Here is an 18831-nt window from a genome sequence, read left to right as displayed (position 1 = left end):
TTTGCCAGCCGCCCTTTAACTGCAGCCCAGCCAAGCACAGAGGTGTCAGCGCCTTTAATCTTCCACGGCGCCAATCTCCCCTTCCCCTTAATCATGGCAGCCGGAGTGTGCTGGCCCCAAGCCAATTTGTCTACATCTGTCTGAGACCAGGGGGCCCAGAGTGAACTCCAAATGCTCTTCGGAAACCACAGAATCACCCCAGCTGGGAGGAGCCTCAGGGAGACCCAAGTCTGGTGTCCCCATTTCATATACACTGAGGGTTGGTGAGGGCAAGCCCCCCTCACCCCTTGCACACTGGTTAGTTGCCCTGTTGGTTAGTTGCAGAGCCACCATTGGAACTCAAGTCTGGGTCCCAACTCTGTATTCTCCGGCTCCACGTGGAACGGCCCCACCCTTTGCAAAATGTTCTGCCTCGTCCAGTAAAGTCGTCGTCTTTCCACTGTACAGACCAATGTCCCTCCCTCTGCTGACCTGAAGACAGGTGGGTTGTTAACCACGTCTGATGGTGAGCCTGGGGCCCACTGGAGTCCACTGCTGGGTGGCCAGAGCTGTCTTAGTTCAGATCTGCCATGTAGGAGGAAGGGAGCATTGAGGACAGCAAGGTAGGATACAGCGAATCTGAGCAGAGGCTGTCCTGGGAGGTGGCAGGGGGCTTTGGGTGCTGCCTAGTACTTTTCATGACTTCCCTGGGCTGGCACTATCATGGCACTTGCTTCTCCAGGTGATCAGGACTTTGCTCCCAGCACCCTCACCGACATGGTGTCAGCACACTGCTGAACTTTGCCCAGACAACAGGTGAAAACGATGGTGCAGCTCTAATGTAATATACAGCACGATGACTATAGTTAATAATACTGTATTGCATATTTGAAAGTTGCATAGATGGTAAAACTTCTCATCAGGAGAATAAAAGTTTGTAACTATTGTGGTGGACTTATGGTCCAACTAGACTTGTTGTAGTGATCGTTTTTCAATATATACAAATATTGAATCATTATATTGTATACCTGAAAATAATACAATGTTATATGTCAATTATATCTCAATTTTAAAAAAAAGAATTATTGGGGACATACTAAGATCTGTCTGCCACACAGATTTTGTTGAAGAAGGTCTTTCAGAAGAGATGACAGTTAAGCTAAAACCTGAATAACTAGGAGACAACCATGCAAAGACATGGGGGTGCAGCCAGGAACGGCAAACGCAAAGCCCCTGAGGTAGTTATGAGTTTGCAGAAAAATTTAAAAGCTCTGTGTGATTGGAGTATATTGAACAGAGGGAGAGTGGGATGACACAGTGAACAAATACAGTGCACGAAGAAACAGAAGGAGATCAAATGAGTGAGAATTAGAGCTAGGAACACAAGACTTGAAATCAGGAGACCCAGCCTCAAATCCCAGGCTAGCCCCGTCACTCACAGGGTAATCCTGGGCCATTCCCTTTCCTCCCTGGCCCAATCTTCCTCTCTGTGGACTGAAGGGGATCGAGTCTGGTGGTCCTGAGGACCCTTCTAGCTTGAGCAACCCCGGAGTCTCTGTTACACTGAATGATACCTGTAGCTAATTAGTAAATGATGCCAAATTAATTAAGGCCTGGGAATGTGATTATATCCACCTTGGTTTTCTCACGCTTCTCGGGAGTCATTGTGGGGCAGGGAGAACCATGCAACGGCAAAGAAGGCAACAACACATGAGGGGACAGGCGTGGGGTCTTTCAATCCTCCCAAATCAGTGCACAGCGTTCTGGACCCCAGCTGGAGCGCTGCAGGTCTGCACAAATCATTAAGCCCCCTCACCAGGCAGGATACTCAGCCTGGGGCTCAGCCCTCCTCACTGACAATCCACACGGAGTTAGTTTGGCCCATGAAGCATTGGGATCGGATTTCTGCTCGTCCTTGCCATGGAAAAGCAGAAACATGGTGGTGGTTGGGGGTTTGGGGTTTGCTGGGGATTTTATTCTTCTTCTTCTTCTTTTTTTATTTGGTCAGTTCCAGAAGAAATGTTGGCTTTCAGCAGACCCAGTGGAAGGAAGGGTGGGCCCCAATCAAAGTGGGACTCTGTCCAGATTTCCTCTCATCACTTTTGGGGAGAACAGGCTATTCCCCGCCAGGATGAGGGCAGAACAGAGGGACGATGGATGTTCTGAACACTCGGTTCCATTGTGTGGTCACCTCGAAGACACAGAGTTCAAAGGGAAGCTGGGAGGTGTTGAGAGCAACTGCTAAGAACTGGGGTTCTGAAGGGAGAGTTGGACGTTCCACTGGGACATTGTCCGGCCAAGGGGCAGTGGTCCTGACAGCCCTCCGCTGGCTGGAGATGGGGAGTTTGGCAAAAATGTCCCAGTGTGTGGTGACGACTGATATTGTTTTTGGAAGTAGATTTATTGTTTTTGTAAAATTGACACTTTCCAGTTGTGTAAGAAAATAGGAGAGAGGGAGGGAAGGAGGGAGGGAGGGAAGAAGAGAGGGGAGGAAGAGAGAAAGGAAGAACAGATGCTGAAAAGTGCAAGGAAGAAAGAAAAAGTCATCTTTAGGGCTTCTGAATTAGACCTTCTATACTGTAAGTCCCTTGAGGTGGGAGTGGGGGGAACTCTTTCCCACTTGTACCCCGAGGGTCTTTATTAAGGGGGAAGATGGTCCTGTAGGGAAAAACATGGTGAGCTCAGGATTTTCCTAGGAGGGCCATTCACATCCAATTGGTTTGGAAACCCAGTGTGCCCACACTCCCGGATCTGGTGCTATTCCCTGAAGGTGGCTCATAGTGCCTGGGTCCACTTCCTACATAGCCTTGGGAGCTTCCATGGAGGGAGAAAACAGGCAGAGTATAGTGTCTGAGATTCATAGAAGAAACTTGCAGGAGGAGATGGACAGGGGTGGGAAATGGGGACACAGGGCTTTGATTTTCATTCATGCCCTAGGCAAGCTGGTGCCCCTTGTTTTTGGTACATGGAAAAGTAAGCAGCATCTGGAAGCCTAAATAGGGAATAATTTTCTCCTCCATCTTTTTGTCTCTGATAATAATCTCCTAATTAGAATTTGAGATGTTCAATTATACAGAGGGAGAGTGTCCAATGGCACAGCACTCTCGGGCGTGCTTGATGTTCACCAAAGCTGAGGGTTTAATCCTTCCTCCTTCTCAAAATGGAGAAAACTGAGGCTCTGGGATTGGAAGTGACCTCCTCAAGGTCGCAAGTTTATTCAGTGATAGAGGAAGGATAAGTACACAGACTTTCTCACATCTGGTCTTTGCTCTTATTTCTCTAACTTCATTTCCCACTATTCTCCCCCAGGGCTTTGTCCAGCACCAGTTGTGAACCATGCATGCCTTCCACTCTGCTGTTCCTCATTTCCACACTGTTGCTTATGCGCTTTCCTCTCTTTGGAAGTTCTCTGTCCTTTCTGGCAAGTTCCAAGTTGTATTGGAAGACAGTTCATATGTCCTCCAGGCCGCCTTCCCTGATACCCCATGGTGAAGAAATGCCTGCCCTGTTCCTGCACTGCATTTGTGTCATTTACATTTATTGTTGTAATCTTTTAGTGTGTCTCCTCAACTACACTGGCGTGCTTGAAGGCAGTAGCTATGTCCTATTTAGCTGTGCTTCCCTAGAGCTTCACACAGATAAATATTTGTTGAATGAATTTGAATTTGTAGATATTCTCGTAACTTTATGCTGAAATGACAACCATCATATTAAGCTGCCTCCTTCAGCACCAGGCTTAGAAACAGAGACGTCTGACTGCCAATCTTATCATAATGGTGCTCACCTGAAGATAACAGTGCTAATTATTCTATTCCAGTGCCTGTGACTCCTCACTAAGCAGATAGGAAGGGGCTAGCCCTCTGTCTCTCACTTCCAGGAAAGCAATATGCCCTCTTTCTTTGGCTGTCACCAGCAGTGTGATGAAGCTGATAGCTCATCAGTGATCTGTTTTATAATTGAAATATTAATTATAACTACTTCTAATTTTCTAATGAAATGTCCTTGTCTCAAAGTCCATCAACCTTAGAACCAGGAGACAGAAATGATAAATGGCCAAGACTCTCTAGAAATCCCTTGGAGGATTCAAGGTGGCTTCCTTACCACCACAGATGTTGGCCTCAAGGCTGAGTACTTGTCTCCATAGCCAGCGACTTGCTGTATGAACTTGGACATATCAATGACCTCCTCTGAGCCTCCATCTCCGCGCTGATAACATGGAAATAAATACACTATTTGCCTTACAAGGCTGCTATGAGAGGGCTCGAGGCAGTGCTAAGCATGTGCCAAGTCATAGAAGTTATTATTTATATTATTGTTGTTGTTGTTATTAGTAGGGCAGTTGGAACCTGACTGCCTGGGTTTCAATCTTGGCCTTGCCAAGCTGGGTAACCTCAGACAGGTAACCTGAGTCTTTGTTTCCTCATTTGCCAAAGAGGATAATATTAGTTCCTACCTCACAGGGTTGTTGTGAGGATTAAATGAGATAATAATGTGAACCAGGTCTTAGAATAGTGACAGGCACATAAGCAGTGCCTGATAAATCATAGCCATAAGTGGGGGGATTTTTAGGCGTCCTGGAGGAACACCCCCAGACAATTTCAAGGTGCCTTTGCTTCTGGAAGGGAAGTCAAGATGCAAGAAGAATGCACAATCACTGAGTGTAGGCCACACAGGGCCCCTGCCCTCCTGGAAAGCACATTCTATTTGGAATATGGCAACAAACAAGTCAATAGTAAAATGACGATGAAGTAGAGCCAGTTGGGTGCTGGGCCCTCTAGATGAGGAGATCAGAGAAAGCAATGCTGTTGAATGCGCACATGCAATGCCCAGGCCTCCATTCAATCTCCAAAAGGCTTTTTCCCAGGAGCCCTAAGGGTTCACGTGCAAATTAGCACTTGGAGATTTGCCCAAATATCCCAGAGTTCTTAAGGGGAATTTGTAGACCAGCAGCCCATCCTCAACCCCCTTGGAGAATGCTTCAATGCATCTGCCTTCAACTCCTGAATCCTCCCTCCCTCATCTCTGCTGTGTGATTTTGGACAGCTTACTTAACCTCTCTGAACCTTGGCTTCCTCATCACTAATGCAACGTGGTTATGATAATAATACCAAACTCAGAGAGATGATAGGAGAATTCAAGGAGATCATATATAAGAAAACACACACCTATGGTTCAAAAATGTTAGCCATTATTTATTCTTTTTCTTTACCTTTCCACCTCCTTCTCCTTTCACCCCTCTTTTTTATATACCTTCTTCACTCTATCCCCCATCTTATACTTCTTTCTTTTCATCCTTTTCTTTTCTCTGCTATTTATTCCCTTTTTTCTTCCTCCTCCTACTCCTTCTCTTTCTTGATCTCTTCATCCTCTCCTCCTCCAGGTAAATATCAAAATAGATTTTACCCAAGCAGGGCTAAGAACGTCAATGCCCTCAAACTATCTCCCAGTGGCCAAAGCAAGAACACGTTCTGTCCAGGTAAGCAAAACAAGAAAGTTTGGCTGAGAGACACTGCTAGCCAGCCTCCTGGTGGTAAGTGGGCAAAGGGCTCCTCACTCCATTTCCTGGGCACCGAGACGATGGCTGAATTGGCCTCCCTGCTGTCCACACATACCTTCTCTTCTTCCATCAACTTGGAGCATAAATATATTACGGCCATACTGTGGAGGTATGGGGTGGGGCTTGGGGGTTCCTCTCAAAAGCCAGAAACAAAGGCATACTGCTTCTAACTTATTTCAGCAGTTTTCAGTAATGTAATTTTCAGTTCATTTGGTTATCAAAAACACACGTTTCCCCCCTTTCTTCGCACCAAAAAGGTGAAGTAGATCTGGGCCGTGCTGGAGGGTGCTACTGGTTTGGTATTCTTTTTTTATATCCCCACTAATTTCTCCATGCTGTGGAGAATTTGTCACACGCGCAGGTCTGTTTGATTTCATTAAACAGAATATTTAAGCATAAAAATTGTTTAATCGCCTTGTGTCATTATGAGATGAATTTCATTTTGCATACATTTGCATATTTCATCAGAATTAAGGCTGCTAATATGCAAAACAGAGACAGGTTGTGGCTGAGGTGTTTATTGTAATAGCTGCAGGCTGTTCCACTTGGACAGCTTTCTAGGTGGTGGGGAAGGAGGGGGAGGGAGGACTTGGGGTGGCTCAGAACACTTCAGGAAGCCCGTGGGTCTCTGGGGCTTCTACCCTGGTGGAGCAAAGATGGGTGGGCGTGGCCTGCCTCCCTGCCCTAGGAGACTGGCCAATCAGAGTAGGCTGGGCTGAAGAGGCAGGAGGAGGCCCAGCTGTCTGCCCCAGAGGCTCCTGGGAGCTGGTGGGTACCAGGGCTGAGGTGAGGGACCAGAGCGAGGCTGGGGCCATGCTGTTGGCCCAGATGCACGCAGCCCCCGCCCAGGATAGGCACATGACATTCTGGAGGCCTCCGCAGGCTTCTCTCCTTGTTTGTGCTGCTGTTTCTTCCTCTGCTTGCACTTGTTCTTTCCCTTTGTTTTCTCCATGGCTTTGTTTCAAGCTCTATTGAGTTTCTTCTTACCCTTTATTTCTTCCTCTTTATGTTTCCTTTGCAGGTTTCCTCCCGTGCTTCCCACCACCCCAAATGGGCTGGCATCCTTGTCTATTGTCATTTTTTCTTCCTCTGCTTCCTGCCCCCTTTGTTCCCATCCTGCTTGGCTTGTCCCTTCCGCTCCCGCCTCACCTCCTCCTTCTTCCATCCTGGACCCCCTTTCTTCCCCGGCCCGACACCCTGGAGAGCATCCGCAGCAGCCAGGAGTGACTTGAGGTGAGGACCGAATTAGGCAAGCCCCCCCCCCCCCTTGTGCAGCCACCCCGCCCCTCCCTCTGAAATCCTTGATGAATCCCTGCCTTCATTTGAAGGTCAGAGATTAGATACATATCATTTTCCTCTCCAGGACCTGCCCTGCTGGTCCCCTGGAGAGTAGGTTCATAGCCACCCCCTAGAGAGAGGGGAGGAGAATTTTGTTCTTGGTGCATAATGAGGCTGTTTCCAGGGCATGGAGGGGTTTGATACAGAAGCTACTTTCAAAAGAAAGTAGCGTGGATGCTCCCCAACCCCTCCTGTTCTGGGCAGCTGGTGATGAGTCACACCACTCCTGCAAAGATAAGCGAGGGCCATTCATACGAGCAAAGTTGAAAGACAGCCTGAGCCAGGCACTGGCTTGAAGAAACCAAGCCCCTTCTCCAGGCCTCAGTTTCCTTATCCATCTCTTGAGATTCTCCCAAGACTTCCCTGGCAGTTGGAGGCAGGAGACAATTTGGAAAGGGCAGAATAGGTTTATTAAATTAACCTCAATTTATTGGGCACCTACTCTACACTGGGCACTAGGTGAACACTGATACAGCTGACGTTTGGATGGGGAAGGCAGACCCCTGGAAGAAAAGAACAAAGATAATGTCAGACAGCGATAAATGCCAGAGGAGTGGCGGTGGATGGTGACTACACCCTACCACTCCACTTCCCACTGCTCCCCTTGGCTTCTCTTGCTGGTGGCCGCTTCTCGGGTCCATTTTCTGGGCTACATCCCCACTGGCCAGTGGCCCCTCCCCTCCAGACCACCCAGAGGGACCCGCGGAGAATCACTCCTTTTTCTCAGACTCTTTGAGCATCTCCCCAGAGCTGGTAGAACAGCAGCTGCCAGGCGAACCACCCCCCCCGCCCCAACCCCCGCCCGGCCAGATTAGCTGCTCAGGCCTCCATTTGAGAGCTGGAGCAATTAAAGCAGAATTAATGGGCTAGTAGGCAACCACCTTCCTATCCGAGGAGGGAGCGAGCGGGGCGGGCGTGTTTTGCTGAGTCCACAAACTGAACACAATGCTCATCGACCAGGGGCAGTGGGGAGGGGATGGCTAGGCGAGCTGGTGGGAATTAGAGACATCCCTCCCTCCCCACCCCAGCCAAGTACAACTGGTTAGCCACTGGGATCTGAGCATCTCTGTGGGGGACTCCAGCTTCGCTGGTGCGGAACTTTCTGGACTAGAACTTTGCCTTGGCAGCTTTGAAATGCCCAACCCAGTCCTGTTTTGAAATTTGATTTAATTTTTAATATCTTTATTCTCTCCCCAATAGCAAAAGCAATACATTTCCTATTGATTTTTAAAAATCAAATCTTGCAAATATGTATGGCTTAGAAAGCCCTATAAAATTATACATCTGCATATAAATTAGTATCTGATGGGGTGGGGGGAATCAGCAGGAATAGACACCAAACTGTCCACAGCAGTTAGCCCCAGTGTGTGTGTGTGTGAAAGGGAGAATTGAAGGAGGCTAGATAACATGTAATATATTTGGGCACCAAGATGGATAACGTTGCTTCCTGCTATTGTTACTGTGGATTATATTGTTTTGTTTTTGTACAATAAAAATCAAACACGTTCATGGTAAAGAAAGAAATACAGAAAGATGTCAAAGACACCTGCATTCAGGCTCTTCTGCTTGCCGGCTGTGTGACCTTCTCCAAGTCATTTGCCCATGCAGGGCCTCAGTTTCTTTACCTGTAAAATGGGTTGTAGACATAATCCTTACCTCAACCTACTGAGAGAATTGCACATAGAGAACTTCCCACAATGCCCGGTGCACGGTGAGCGCTTAACAAATGGGAGTCATTAGTACTGGTTACGCTCCACACTTCTGGCAGGGTGCCAAGCACGCAGGTTTTTAAAGGAACTTGACTTCTGGCATCAAAACCCCATAGGATGCAGGGGCCACCAACATCTCCCTCCCCTACTTCAGTGCGCCCAAGTAAGATGACATAAATAAGGTAGTTCTATTTCCAGGATACCCAAGTGTCTCAGGAAGTGTCAGAAGATTCTCAGAAAGGGTTGTTGAAAGGCGGTGCAGAACCCAGAGGGAGTACAGGCAAAAGCTGAATTGCATTGACATTGACATGACCTGGGAGCCCGAAGATCTGACTTCTGGTTCCTGGTTTTGCCCCTTCCCACCTCAGGGGCTTGACTCTTTCCTTTCTCTCGCCCTCTGGGGCCTCAGTTTCCCCACCTGAGACATGGAGCAAGAACAAATAGCTAATCTAGCACCCGTGAACAGATGGAAAAATATTTTGAATTCCCATCACTTTTTTTTCTTTGAATGAACTTGTCTATCCAGTGGGCAGGGTCGGAGAGAGTCGAGGAGGGATAGCAGCGATGGGAAGGCCATCCAGCTAAGTTTCTGTGTTTGAGAATGATGCTTGGGCCCACAGAACTCTGGACAGAGGGCTGCGTTGTCGGGCATTGGACGGAGCGCCCTCTGGAAGCCGGTGGCCGGGTCTGATGCAAGCGTGCCAGGAAGTCCTGGGCCTGAAGGTAAGTGTTTGTGTAAGAAGTCAGGGCGGGGGCAGGAGGGGGGCGCAGTGATTGTACCAAGGAGGCCAGAAACCTGAGCACGTCCTGCCTGCAGTCAGACGGGGGTCACCAAACCCAGACTAAATAGTCTGGCGGGCCAGGCTCTGGGCTGTCTGGAAAATGATCCCAGGATGGAAAGAACCCGTCGGGGAGGGGCTGAGAGGGGGGCACAGTTAACAACACGGAGCCCTGTATCAGCAGCCACTCCGAGGCCACCTCCCCAAGGTGGGGCCTAACCATGAACCAGACGGAGGTTTGAATTTTTCATTTCAGTTTCCGCTTCTTAATAGGAGAGGGGGAGGGGGTGGGAGGCTGAGGGGCAGCCCGGAGCCCTCCTCTCTGCTCGCCTGCATGAGGTTCAGGGCTGCACACATCGCTCTGTTCTCCGGGCCTGGAGCCAGGTTCTCATACCTGAAGGGGTCCAAGTGCCACTGTGTGGCCTTGGGCTGGTTAATTAGCCTCTCTGTGCTTTACCAGCCCTCACTTGTCAAGCAGGCATAAGCCCGAGTGCCTATGTCGATTGAGACGGGGGGCTGAGCAAGCATATATGTGCCTTTGGGTGGGTGGGACACAGGTGCCCCCTCCAGGCAGAAACTGTCCCCTGGATTCAAACCAGCAAGTCAAGTACTTGGACCAGGTGCCCTTGGGCAGTGAACAACACGCGTAATCACACCTGGCAGTCCTGGGCAGGAGCATGAAAGGGGTAATTCCTAGTACATTACTGAGCACCTGCTCTGAGTCCGTCCCCACCCTCCGTGCCCATTGACACTAGGAGATGCGTGTTCTTTCCCTCTTCTTAGAGAAGAGAAAATGGAGGCTCAGAGAGGTTAAGTAACTTGCCTGAGGTCACACAGCTGGTTAATGGCAGCATCAGGATTGGAACACAGGTCTAATCCTAAAGCCCTTTCTGTAACACCTCGTAGCCTTATTACCATGAATGTTACTATTTCCCGCTAATGTTCACAGCAACACAGTTCACAAGAACCAAACAGTAAAAACCATCCAGGTGTCCAGTGATGGATAAATGGCTAAATAAAATTCGGTCTATCCATACAATGGAATATTATTCAGCCTCAGCAAGGAAGGAAATTAGGACATGTGCTACAACATGGATGAACCTTGAAGACATGATGCTGAGTGAAATAAACCAGACAAATACTGCATGAGTCCATTTATATGGGGTACCAAGAGCAGTCAAGTTCATAGAGACAGAAAGTAGAGAGGAGGTTGTCAGGGGCTGAGGGGAGGGCATAATAAAGAGTTATAATTTACTGGGTACAGAGTTTCAGCTTGGAGTGATGAAAAAGTTCTGGAGATGGATTGTGGTGATGTTGGCACAACCAAGTGAGTGTATTTAATGCCACTGAGCTGTACACTTAAAATGGTTAAAAGGGTAAATTTTATGTTACCTCTGTTTCACCATAATTTAAAAAAATCACTTCTTTATGGAGATATTTGGGACTCCCCACTCACCCCCCAAACAAGCCTGCTCCCACAGAGGCCCCCTGCTTCCTCTTGCCCACCCTCTGCACCCGGAAAACACGGGCTTCCCCTCTGGACCCAGAAAAGACAGTGGCCTTGCCTGCCTCCACCCCTGAGGGCCAGCCCAGCACCCGAATTCGGGAGATCATTCTGAATGAATGACACCAACTACAGGTAAACCATAATGCCTTCTGTTTAAATGTAGGTGATTAGAAAAGAGAGTTTCACTAGGGCATTTGAAAATCTGGTTCGCTGAACCACACTGGAGAAGCCCAAGGCTGAAAGCCCTGTGGTTCTCATCTGGGGAGTGAAGCACAGACCCCGCAGTTTCTTCTGAAGGTCCTGGAGAAGCCCCTTGACATCTCCTCCTGAGCTTGACTCTACGGAGCGTGAGCACAGCGACCAGGGCACGGTGACCTGACTCTGTTCCCTCAGCAGGTCTGCAAACTGAACATATATTTCTCCAATCCTTCTCAGGACTTGGAGTCCTGGCTCCACTGCCCAGCTCTCAGTGAGGCGAGCAGATGGTCACAAAAACCGGTGGTGGCCCGGTCATCCTGACGATGCCTGGGGTCCCTCCCAACACCAGCCCTTGGCTCTTGTGCCTTCCAGGCCTCAGAGCATCTCACTCTGCTCTGGGTGGTTTTGGAGACTCCAGCAGAGCAGCGACAGGTGCAGAGGGATGGGCGATCACGAGCCCATTTCAGAGTTAGTGAAACTGAGGTCTGCACCAGACAGATGATGTGACTGCTCCTTCAACCCGTTCCCCGGAGCTGGAGAACACATTCATTCATTTTGCAAATATTTGTGAGTTCTTGCCAGGCATAGGGCTGGATGCTGCAGATATAATGAGACGGGTGGGGTGGGAGGTATCTGGCAAGGGTGTCCTACCTTTATCTGGCTCACAATACAGGGGTGGAGGAAAAAGTGCAGCAAAATCTCTCAAGTAAAATTAAACTGGAAACCGGGATAAGGGCTGTGAAAGAGAGGAAAGGGAGCTTGGAGAGCTGATATAGTAGGAACGATTGGTCTGGTCTGGGGAGGTCCTGCAAGGCGTCTCTGAGCTTCCTCAGATTAACGCTTCTGAAAATCAGGCTGAAATCTTATCACCGGGAGGGGAAAGAGAACTTTCTAGGCAGAGGGAAAGCCATGTGCGAAGGCTGGCGTGTGGACCAAGCAAGGTAAGTGCAGATCACAGGAAGGTCAACATGGCCAGAGTCACGGAAGGGGCATGTGTGGTGGAGAGGGCTAGCTGTCCCCTTCCGGAAGGTCTCTGGTCCACAGCCTGGGGGCCAGAGGAGGCATGGGAGGGGCTCATCAGGGCTGAGACATGGCTGAGTTTGTGTTTTGAAAAGATCACACGTATTGCTGAGTGTGCAATGGCTGGAGGGAGCTGGCAGAGATGTGTTAAGGCTACTGCAGGCATCCAGGCGAGAGATGAGGGCTGCCGGCATCAGGAAGGCAGCGGGAAACGGCGAGGAGAAGATGACAGATTCAAGAGAGATTTTGGCAGGAAAACCTCCAGGACCTGCTGGGTGGTGCGGGGGGTAGGGGTAAGAGAGAGAAGGGTGCAGGGAAGCCCGACTGCTGTGATGGGGTCCCTGGAGGCACCGGGCGGAGTCGGGGGATGAAGAAGCTGCAGTCACAGAAAGCTCTTGGAGGCCAGCTGGTCCGCACCTGTCATCTTACAGATGGGGAAACTGAGGTGCTTAAAAGCAACATGCCTTTTCCAAGAGAACACAGGGAGGCCGCGGCGAAGCCGGGACCAGAATTCAATTCTCGTATGACCGATGATGAGATGTCAGCTACAGTCCAGCCAGGGCAGAAACTTCATTCATTCATTCACTCAGTCAGCATTTTTTGATCCCACAGAAATGAATATATCCCAGTTCCCGCTCTCAAGGAGTCCTTGGTGAAGGAGACAGACACACAGACCTGCCATGAGAACCCTGGGTTGGTAAGGATCCAAGGGGAATTCACTACAGCTGTAAGAAGCACAGAGAAAAGAGAATTCATTCTGCTTGGGGGGTCTTCAGAGGCTTTAAGAAGGAGGTGGTTTTTGAGCTGAATCTCTTAAGTATGTGTTTGCTGGTAGTACAAAGGAAGGAAAGAAAATCAGGCATCAGGAGAGGCATGTGCAAAGGGCCAGGGGCATGAAAGTGCGTTGGGCATATTCACGAATTGAAGAAGTGTTGGTTTGAGTGGAGAGTTAAGTGCAGGGAGCAGGGCTGGCTTAGAGGGCTGGGTCAGATGGACCTTCTGTGGGAGTGGATCTCAGTTCTCTGGCAAACATTCCAGCCCTGCAGGGGATGGCTTTTGTCATTGTTAACTGGAATCCTCCTTTTGCATGATAAAACATCAACATCCTCCAGAATACAAAAAGATGTGCTGGTCGTTAGCTTTTCCCATGTCTGACTACCACATTGCTTCATTAAACCGAGAGGCAGCTTAGGGTCACTGCAAACAACGGGGCCCTGGAGCAAGCCTACCTGGGTGCAGACTCCAACTCCACGAGACCTTGGGCAAATCACTCTCTTGGTTTTCTCGTCTCTAAAATGGTGATACATCTAGGATTAGGACTAACACACGTACAGGGCTTAAAAGAGTGCCTGGTACTCGTTAGATATTAGCTATGCTTGTTGATTTCACAACAACCCTATAAGAAAGATGCTGTTATTATCATCTCTATTTTAAAAGTAAGAAAGTTGAGGCTTGAAAAAGGGTCAGATGGAAGTTGGTAGAGCTGGGATTTGAAGCCAGATCCTGAGTTCTTATCTGTTGTGCTACACAATGTCTGATCTGAACCTGAAAGTCAGGGATACATGCAGGTGATTCTAGACCGGGGAATCCAATTTCAGGCTGGCAAAGGATGTACTTGGCCTTCATCAAAGCAGGGCTGGTTTTGGCAGGCCCATCCAGGGAGGCTGGGCTCGGCATCTGAGCCACGACAATTGCTTTTCCAGAAACGGAATAGCTATGGCAGGAGTATAAACTCTGGAGACAGACAGCTGTAGGTGCAGATCCTAGCTCTGACCACCTCCGGGCCGAGTGACCTTGGACGAGGCACGAACATCTCCGAGCCTCGGTTTTCCCATCTGTGAAGTGAGATGTCTGGTTAGCCCAAGTCAAAGGAAACTTCCAGCACCAGCGTAACCTCTTAAGTAATAAGTGTCCATGCAGCTAGCTCCGAAAAAGGAAATGATGTCTCCCCGGGGCCCGTTGGGCTGTGCTCTGTGGCCACCTAAACTTACTGAGACTCAGTTTACTCGCCTAATAAACAGGCAGAGTAAAACCAAGTGGGGCTCTCCCTCCCTCTCAGAGTTATCGCGTGTGCAGGGAATGTGGCTTTGGAGCACTGCAGCCCGGAGCTTGATTCCTAAATCTGCCCCGAAGATGCCGTTGTGCAAGTCTGAGTCTTAGTCTTCATCTGTAAAATGGACACGATAATTCCGGTTTTACAGAATTTGATTGAAGAATTATAGGTAGCATACATTTAGCATCTCATGTAGAGTAGGCACGCAGTTAATAGGAAATAATGATAATAACATCCCAGCTAATAGTCTGGGGCGACTCCTTCAGGCCGGGCACTGTGCCTTCTGAGCTTGTATCATAATTCAGATAAACCACACGAAGGGGCTTTGTAAACTGTAAAGTCCGGTGCACATATATATGGCACCAGAGGAAGGTCATTGGATGACCCCAGGACCACCTTAGGAGCAGAGAGCCCCCATACATGGAGATTTCACAGTCACCGCAAGATAGTGGCGTGCACGCCCCGCACCCTAAAAGTTTTCTTGTGTTAGGATTTGAGACACTCCCAACTCAGCAGCGGCATCGGCCGCTCCAGCAAGGCAGCAATGAAGTGCCCATTGGGTTCTTTTCAAGTTCCAGTGGCATGTAATGACAGCCTTTTCCTCCACTCATAAACCACATATGGAATTAACAGCACCAGCATCAAACCAGACCAGGCTGGGTTTATTCACCAGAAAGAGTGAGATGTTCAGAAAGCAAGGCCAGGAGAGGCAGAGAAGGCTTTAACAAGCTTCTAGGTGGGATTTTTATTCCCCCTCCCTTTGCACTTTATTGAATCTGGTCCTTGCTGATTTGGTTACAGCCTGTGATTTCGGTTTATGATTCAATAACCCATTTGAAAGCTTGTAAATAGCACGGTTTTGCTATCTGCTCTCTCCTCCCCAAGGGGGTTGCCGCTGAGGATAGAGGGGGAGCCTGCGTGCTCTCGCAGCTGGGTGGGCAGCCATTGGAGGGGTGTTCTGAGGGTGGGACCGCTGAGCGATGTGGACCTGGGGTGGGGTCTTGACCACTAGATAAGGTGAACCCAGCCTCAAGCAACAATTGGATCCCCCAATCCAAATGAGGATTTCTGCCATCCAGACATGACCATGTCTGGGTGTCCCTGATTCTCCCCACCCCAACCAGGGCTGGGGACCCCACTGGCACAAGCCCCAGCTCACCCCTCAGGAAGCCGTGAGTGATCGCAGTAGCTATGGTTCACAGATTCTGTGTCCTCAGAGCCAGATTTCTTGAGAGGGCCATCTACACTCCCTCTGCCACTCCCCACCCCCCAACCCACTGCTAACTGGCTATCCCGCTGGTCCGAAGAGGAAGATGAGAGACACATGGCAGAGGACCCCACCCCCAGACAATCCCAGTCTAGAGCAGAACCCCCGGCAACCAGCAGAGGCATGAATGAGTCCAGCCAAGATGAGTCCCAGGCAAATAACCAATCAATAAGTGATTGTTGATATAACTCACTGATTTGGGGTGGTTTGTTTCACGGCAGTAACTGACTGATACACTATCTGCTGGGGGCTTTTCAACTTTATTAACCAAATGACTAAATGAATAGATGAATGCTACAGTTCTCTAAATCGTTGGGTCCATGAGTTGGAGAGGTCTTAACGGTGGGATTCTGTGCTTCTGAGTCTCTGTGGTTTAAATTCCTGGAGTAGAAGCTGGGCACAATCTCTCCAGGAGAGCAGCATGATCCATGCAGAAAGGTCCATGCTGATCTTTGCCCCATCCCACGTTTCCATTTGACCTTGGTGAGAGCAGCCCGGTGCCAGGCACCTGAGTGTAAGGGGAAGTGGAAGCTGTGGTGTAAACAGTTGAACTGGGACACATCTTCATGACTCCTCTGCCCACAGGGAAAAGCCTAAATGCTATGGGAGGACCTCCAGGCTCTGGTTTGATCTATCTCCTCGTCTTGTCTCCTGCAGCTACACCACCATACTCCCTAAAGTGGGACACTCAATTCTGCTCAATGGTGTCCAAACACATCATGCTTTTTCATGGATCCCTGCCTTTGCTCCTACCATCTCCTCTGCCCGAAATGCCCTCCCTCCATTCAGCCCCTAATGAACTCCTACTCATACTGCAAAACCCAACCAACATAGCCCTTCTATGAAATTTTCCCCAAACTGAGCTAGAAAACTCTTCCTTGTGATACTGAAATAATTTAATGGCATGTCAGATCACACCCCATTTCCCCAGCTAGACTGTGAACTCCTCCAGGGCATGCTCAATAAAACCGAATAGGGTAGATGGGTGAGTGACTGATCAGTGTGGGTACCTTTCCAACAAGGTAGAATGGTTCTGTGCAAATACCATGGGCACTGGAATCAACAGATCCTGGGTTCAGATGCAGAGGATTGTTACTCCATGAGACTAGGCTAATTCCATTGTTTCGTGGGTCTTAGTTTTCCCAGCTATAAAATGGGACCAAGAGTGATCATGGCAGGACATACTATCTCCAGAGAAAAGGCTCCCTCCCTTCTCCCTGCCAAAGGACTCAGCCCTCCTCTTCTGGGGGGAGGGCTGCCTCTTTGGCCTTCTTCCTTGCACCTCTCCCAGGGGTGGGAGGTCTCAGGAGGATGGGAATCAGGGAGAGGCTGGAGCTCAGGGTTCTCTGAAGGTACTTTTCTCTCCCTAGGGAGTCTCCGTGAGCAGCGTGACACCATCATCATCATCTTCATCATCCGCATCAACTCCTATTTATCAGACACCAATGAGGACTTTCCGTTCATTATCTCTCAACATTCCTGCCAGGTAGAGACTCCTATTATCCCCATTTAAAAATAAAAACACTGAGCCTTGGGGAGGTGCTAGGACCTGGTGAGATGATTTCTCTCCTTCTCACTGTTCTCTTCTTGGTCTGAGGATCTTTTATCTTTGACCTTGTATCTCTGTGCAGTTAGTCGTGGGGAAACCATTGTTTGATTTGGGTCTGATCTCAGTGAGCCTATGGTTTGGGTTTCCTGGGCTCCAGACTCTGCTCCCTGGAGACCAAAGGAGAGAGAGTGGGAAGCAGGGTCCAGGAGAGCTCCTAGGGCTTGGAGTAGCCTCAGTGAGGTACTTCTGCATTTGTCAGCACTGCCTGATGTGTTCTCCCCAGTTCCCCCTGTTTGACAGACATTTCTTCAGTGCCTAGTGTTTGCCAGGCTCTGTGCCAAGAGGAGGAGATGCTGAAATAAATGTCATTGTCATGCCCTCAAGAGCCTACCAGTCTGATGGCTGAGGCAGCCCTGAAGACAAGCTTCTGGAGGCCATTTATCTGAAGGCTGTAGTTAATGACACTTGGAAGTGAGAAGCCATTAAGGCATCATCTTGGTGTCAACTCCAGTCAATTGCTCATGGCCTTCTCAACGCTCAAGGGCTTGGAAAGAAAGGATGCTATGATTGATTAGCAATGTCTGCCGTGTGCACGGCTAAGAGATTTCTGCCCTGTGTGCCAATTACCTGCTACCCCTGGTTGAGCAATGCTACTTTTTATAGGTGTGGCAGCCTACCCAGTCAGAAAGGTTGAAGGAAGCCATAAACAGGATTTTTGCAATCCTGATCTGAGCACGGTCTACATGCCTTGGAGGAAGGAAGGATTTCTGCTCCTGGGAGAGTCTAGAAGGCTCCCAGAAGTACTGACAAGTGAGCTGAGCTTGAAGGATAAGATTTCAGTATCTTATAAGTGATTCCCATTGACATATACTGAACACTTAGTGTATTCCATATATATTTCAGATGGAGAAGATGTCAGGGAGGACCTTTCAGGCAACAAGGTACAAGGGACATCTTGAATGCAGCGTAACGAGGGTGACAAGAGAAAGGAGTATGAGGAGAACAGAGCTGGGGGCAAGGGGAGCAGCTCACAAAGGTTCTGGAGTGGAGTTTGGCTTTCATCCCACATGCCCTAGGAGCAAGGGGGCACCTTGCGTTTGAGCACAATTTCTCTGCATGGAGCCACCAGCGAGGGGGCGGCTGCCGGGCTGAGATATCTTCTCCCTGAGTGTTCTCAGCCGGGAGAACAGAGCTCCTGCAGCCATGAGGACACTGCTATTTTAAGCCACCTGCCAACAGCCCGCCTGCCTCCCCCCCTGCTGTCTTGACACGTGGCTCCTGGCAGCGAACCCAGTGTCCCCCCAGCAGACAGCGCTGGGCGGCTGGATGTGGATGCACACCTGGGCAGGTGACAGCTGTGGGGACCCCAGGCACCTTCCCACCCCTAGCGCCCAGCATCCTTGACCCACTAGCCTGGGGGTGGGGCTGAGGGGAACCCACATCCTGTCCCGCTCAGACAAGGCAGGCAGACCTGGGCGCTAACCTCTGGTCTTACATATGTGGTAAGACATCTCTTTTCTCAGAGCCTCTGTTTTTCCTCATCTGTAAAATGGGTATAATGATGAAATAATCATGCTGCCTCACAGGATGCTGGGGGAGCTCTTCAGGCGATCAGATATGTAAGGGACCAGCACTGTGCCTGGCACATGTTAGGAGGTGAGAGCATCTATACCAACCACCAGCACGCTCCCCCCCACTTACCCTGCCTTTTTCCTTCCCACCTGACATTATGTTGGATATTCATTGGACCATGACAGCAGAGACTCTGGACCCCTAGCATCTAACAGTGCCTGACACATAGTAGGTGCTCATAAGTAGATCCTGAACGAAAGGAATGGTCCTTGTTACATAGTTTCACCTCTCTAAGACTTCATT

General features: G+C 49.4%; 1 long non-coding RNA gene across 4 annotated transcripts in view; it reads left to right on the top strand.

The window, feature by feature from the left end:
• The window catches only part of LOC137776261 (uncharacterized), a 370431-nt gene that overhangs the window by 335770 nt on the left and 15830 nt on the right, over positions 1-18831 (top strand). For all 4 annotated transcript variants that reach the window (XR_011076189.1, XR_011076182.1, XR_011076184.1 and 1 more), the window contains 3 exons: positions 9204-9306; positions 12700-12784; positions 16778-16893. This is a non-coding gene — a long non-coding RNA (uncharacterized lncRNA). The remainder of the gene's footprint in view (positions 1-9203; positions 9307-12699; positions 12785-16777; positions 16894-18831) is intronic.

The sequence above is a fragment of the Eschrichtius robustus genome, chromosome 14 (assembly GCF_028021215.1).
Source record: "Eschrichtius robustus isolate mEscRob2 chromosome 14, mEscRob2.pri, whole genome shotgun sequence".
NCBI classification, from domain to species: Eukaryota; Metazoa; Chordata; class Mammalia; order Artiodactyla; family Eschrichtiidae; genus Eschrichtius; species Eschrichtius robustus.
This window is presented reverse-complemented; position numbering and strand designations above follow the sequence as displayed.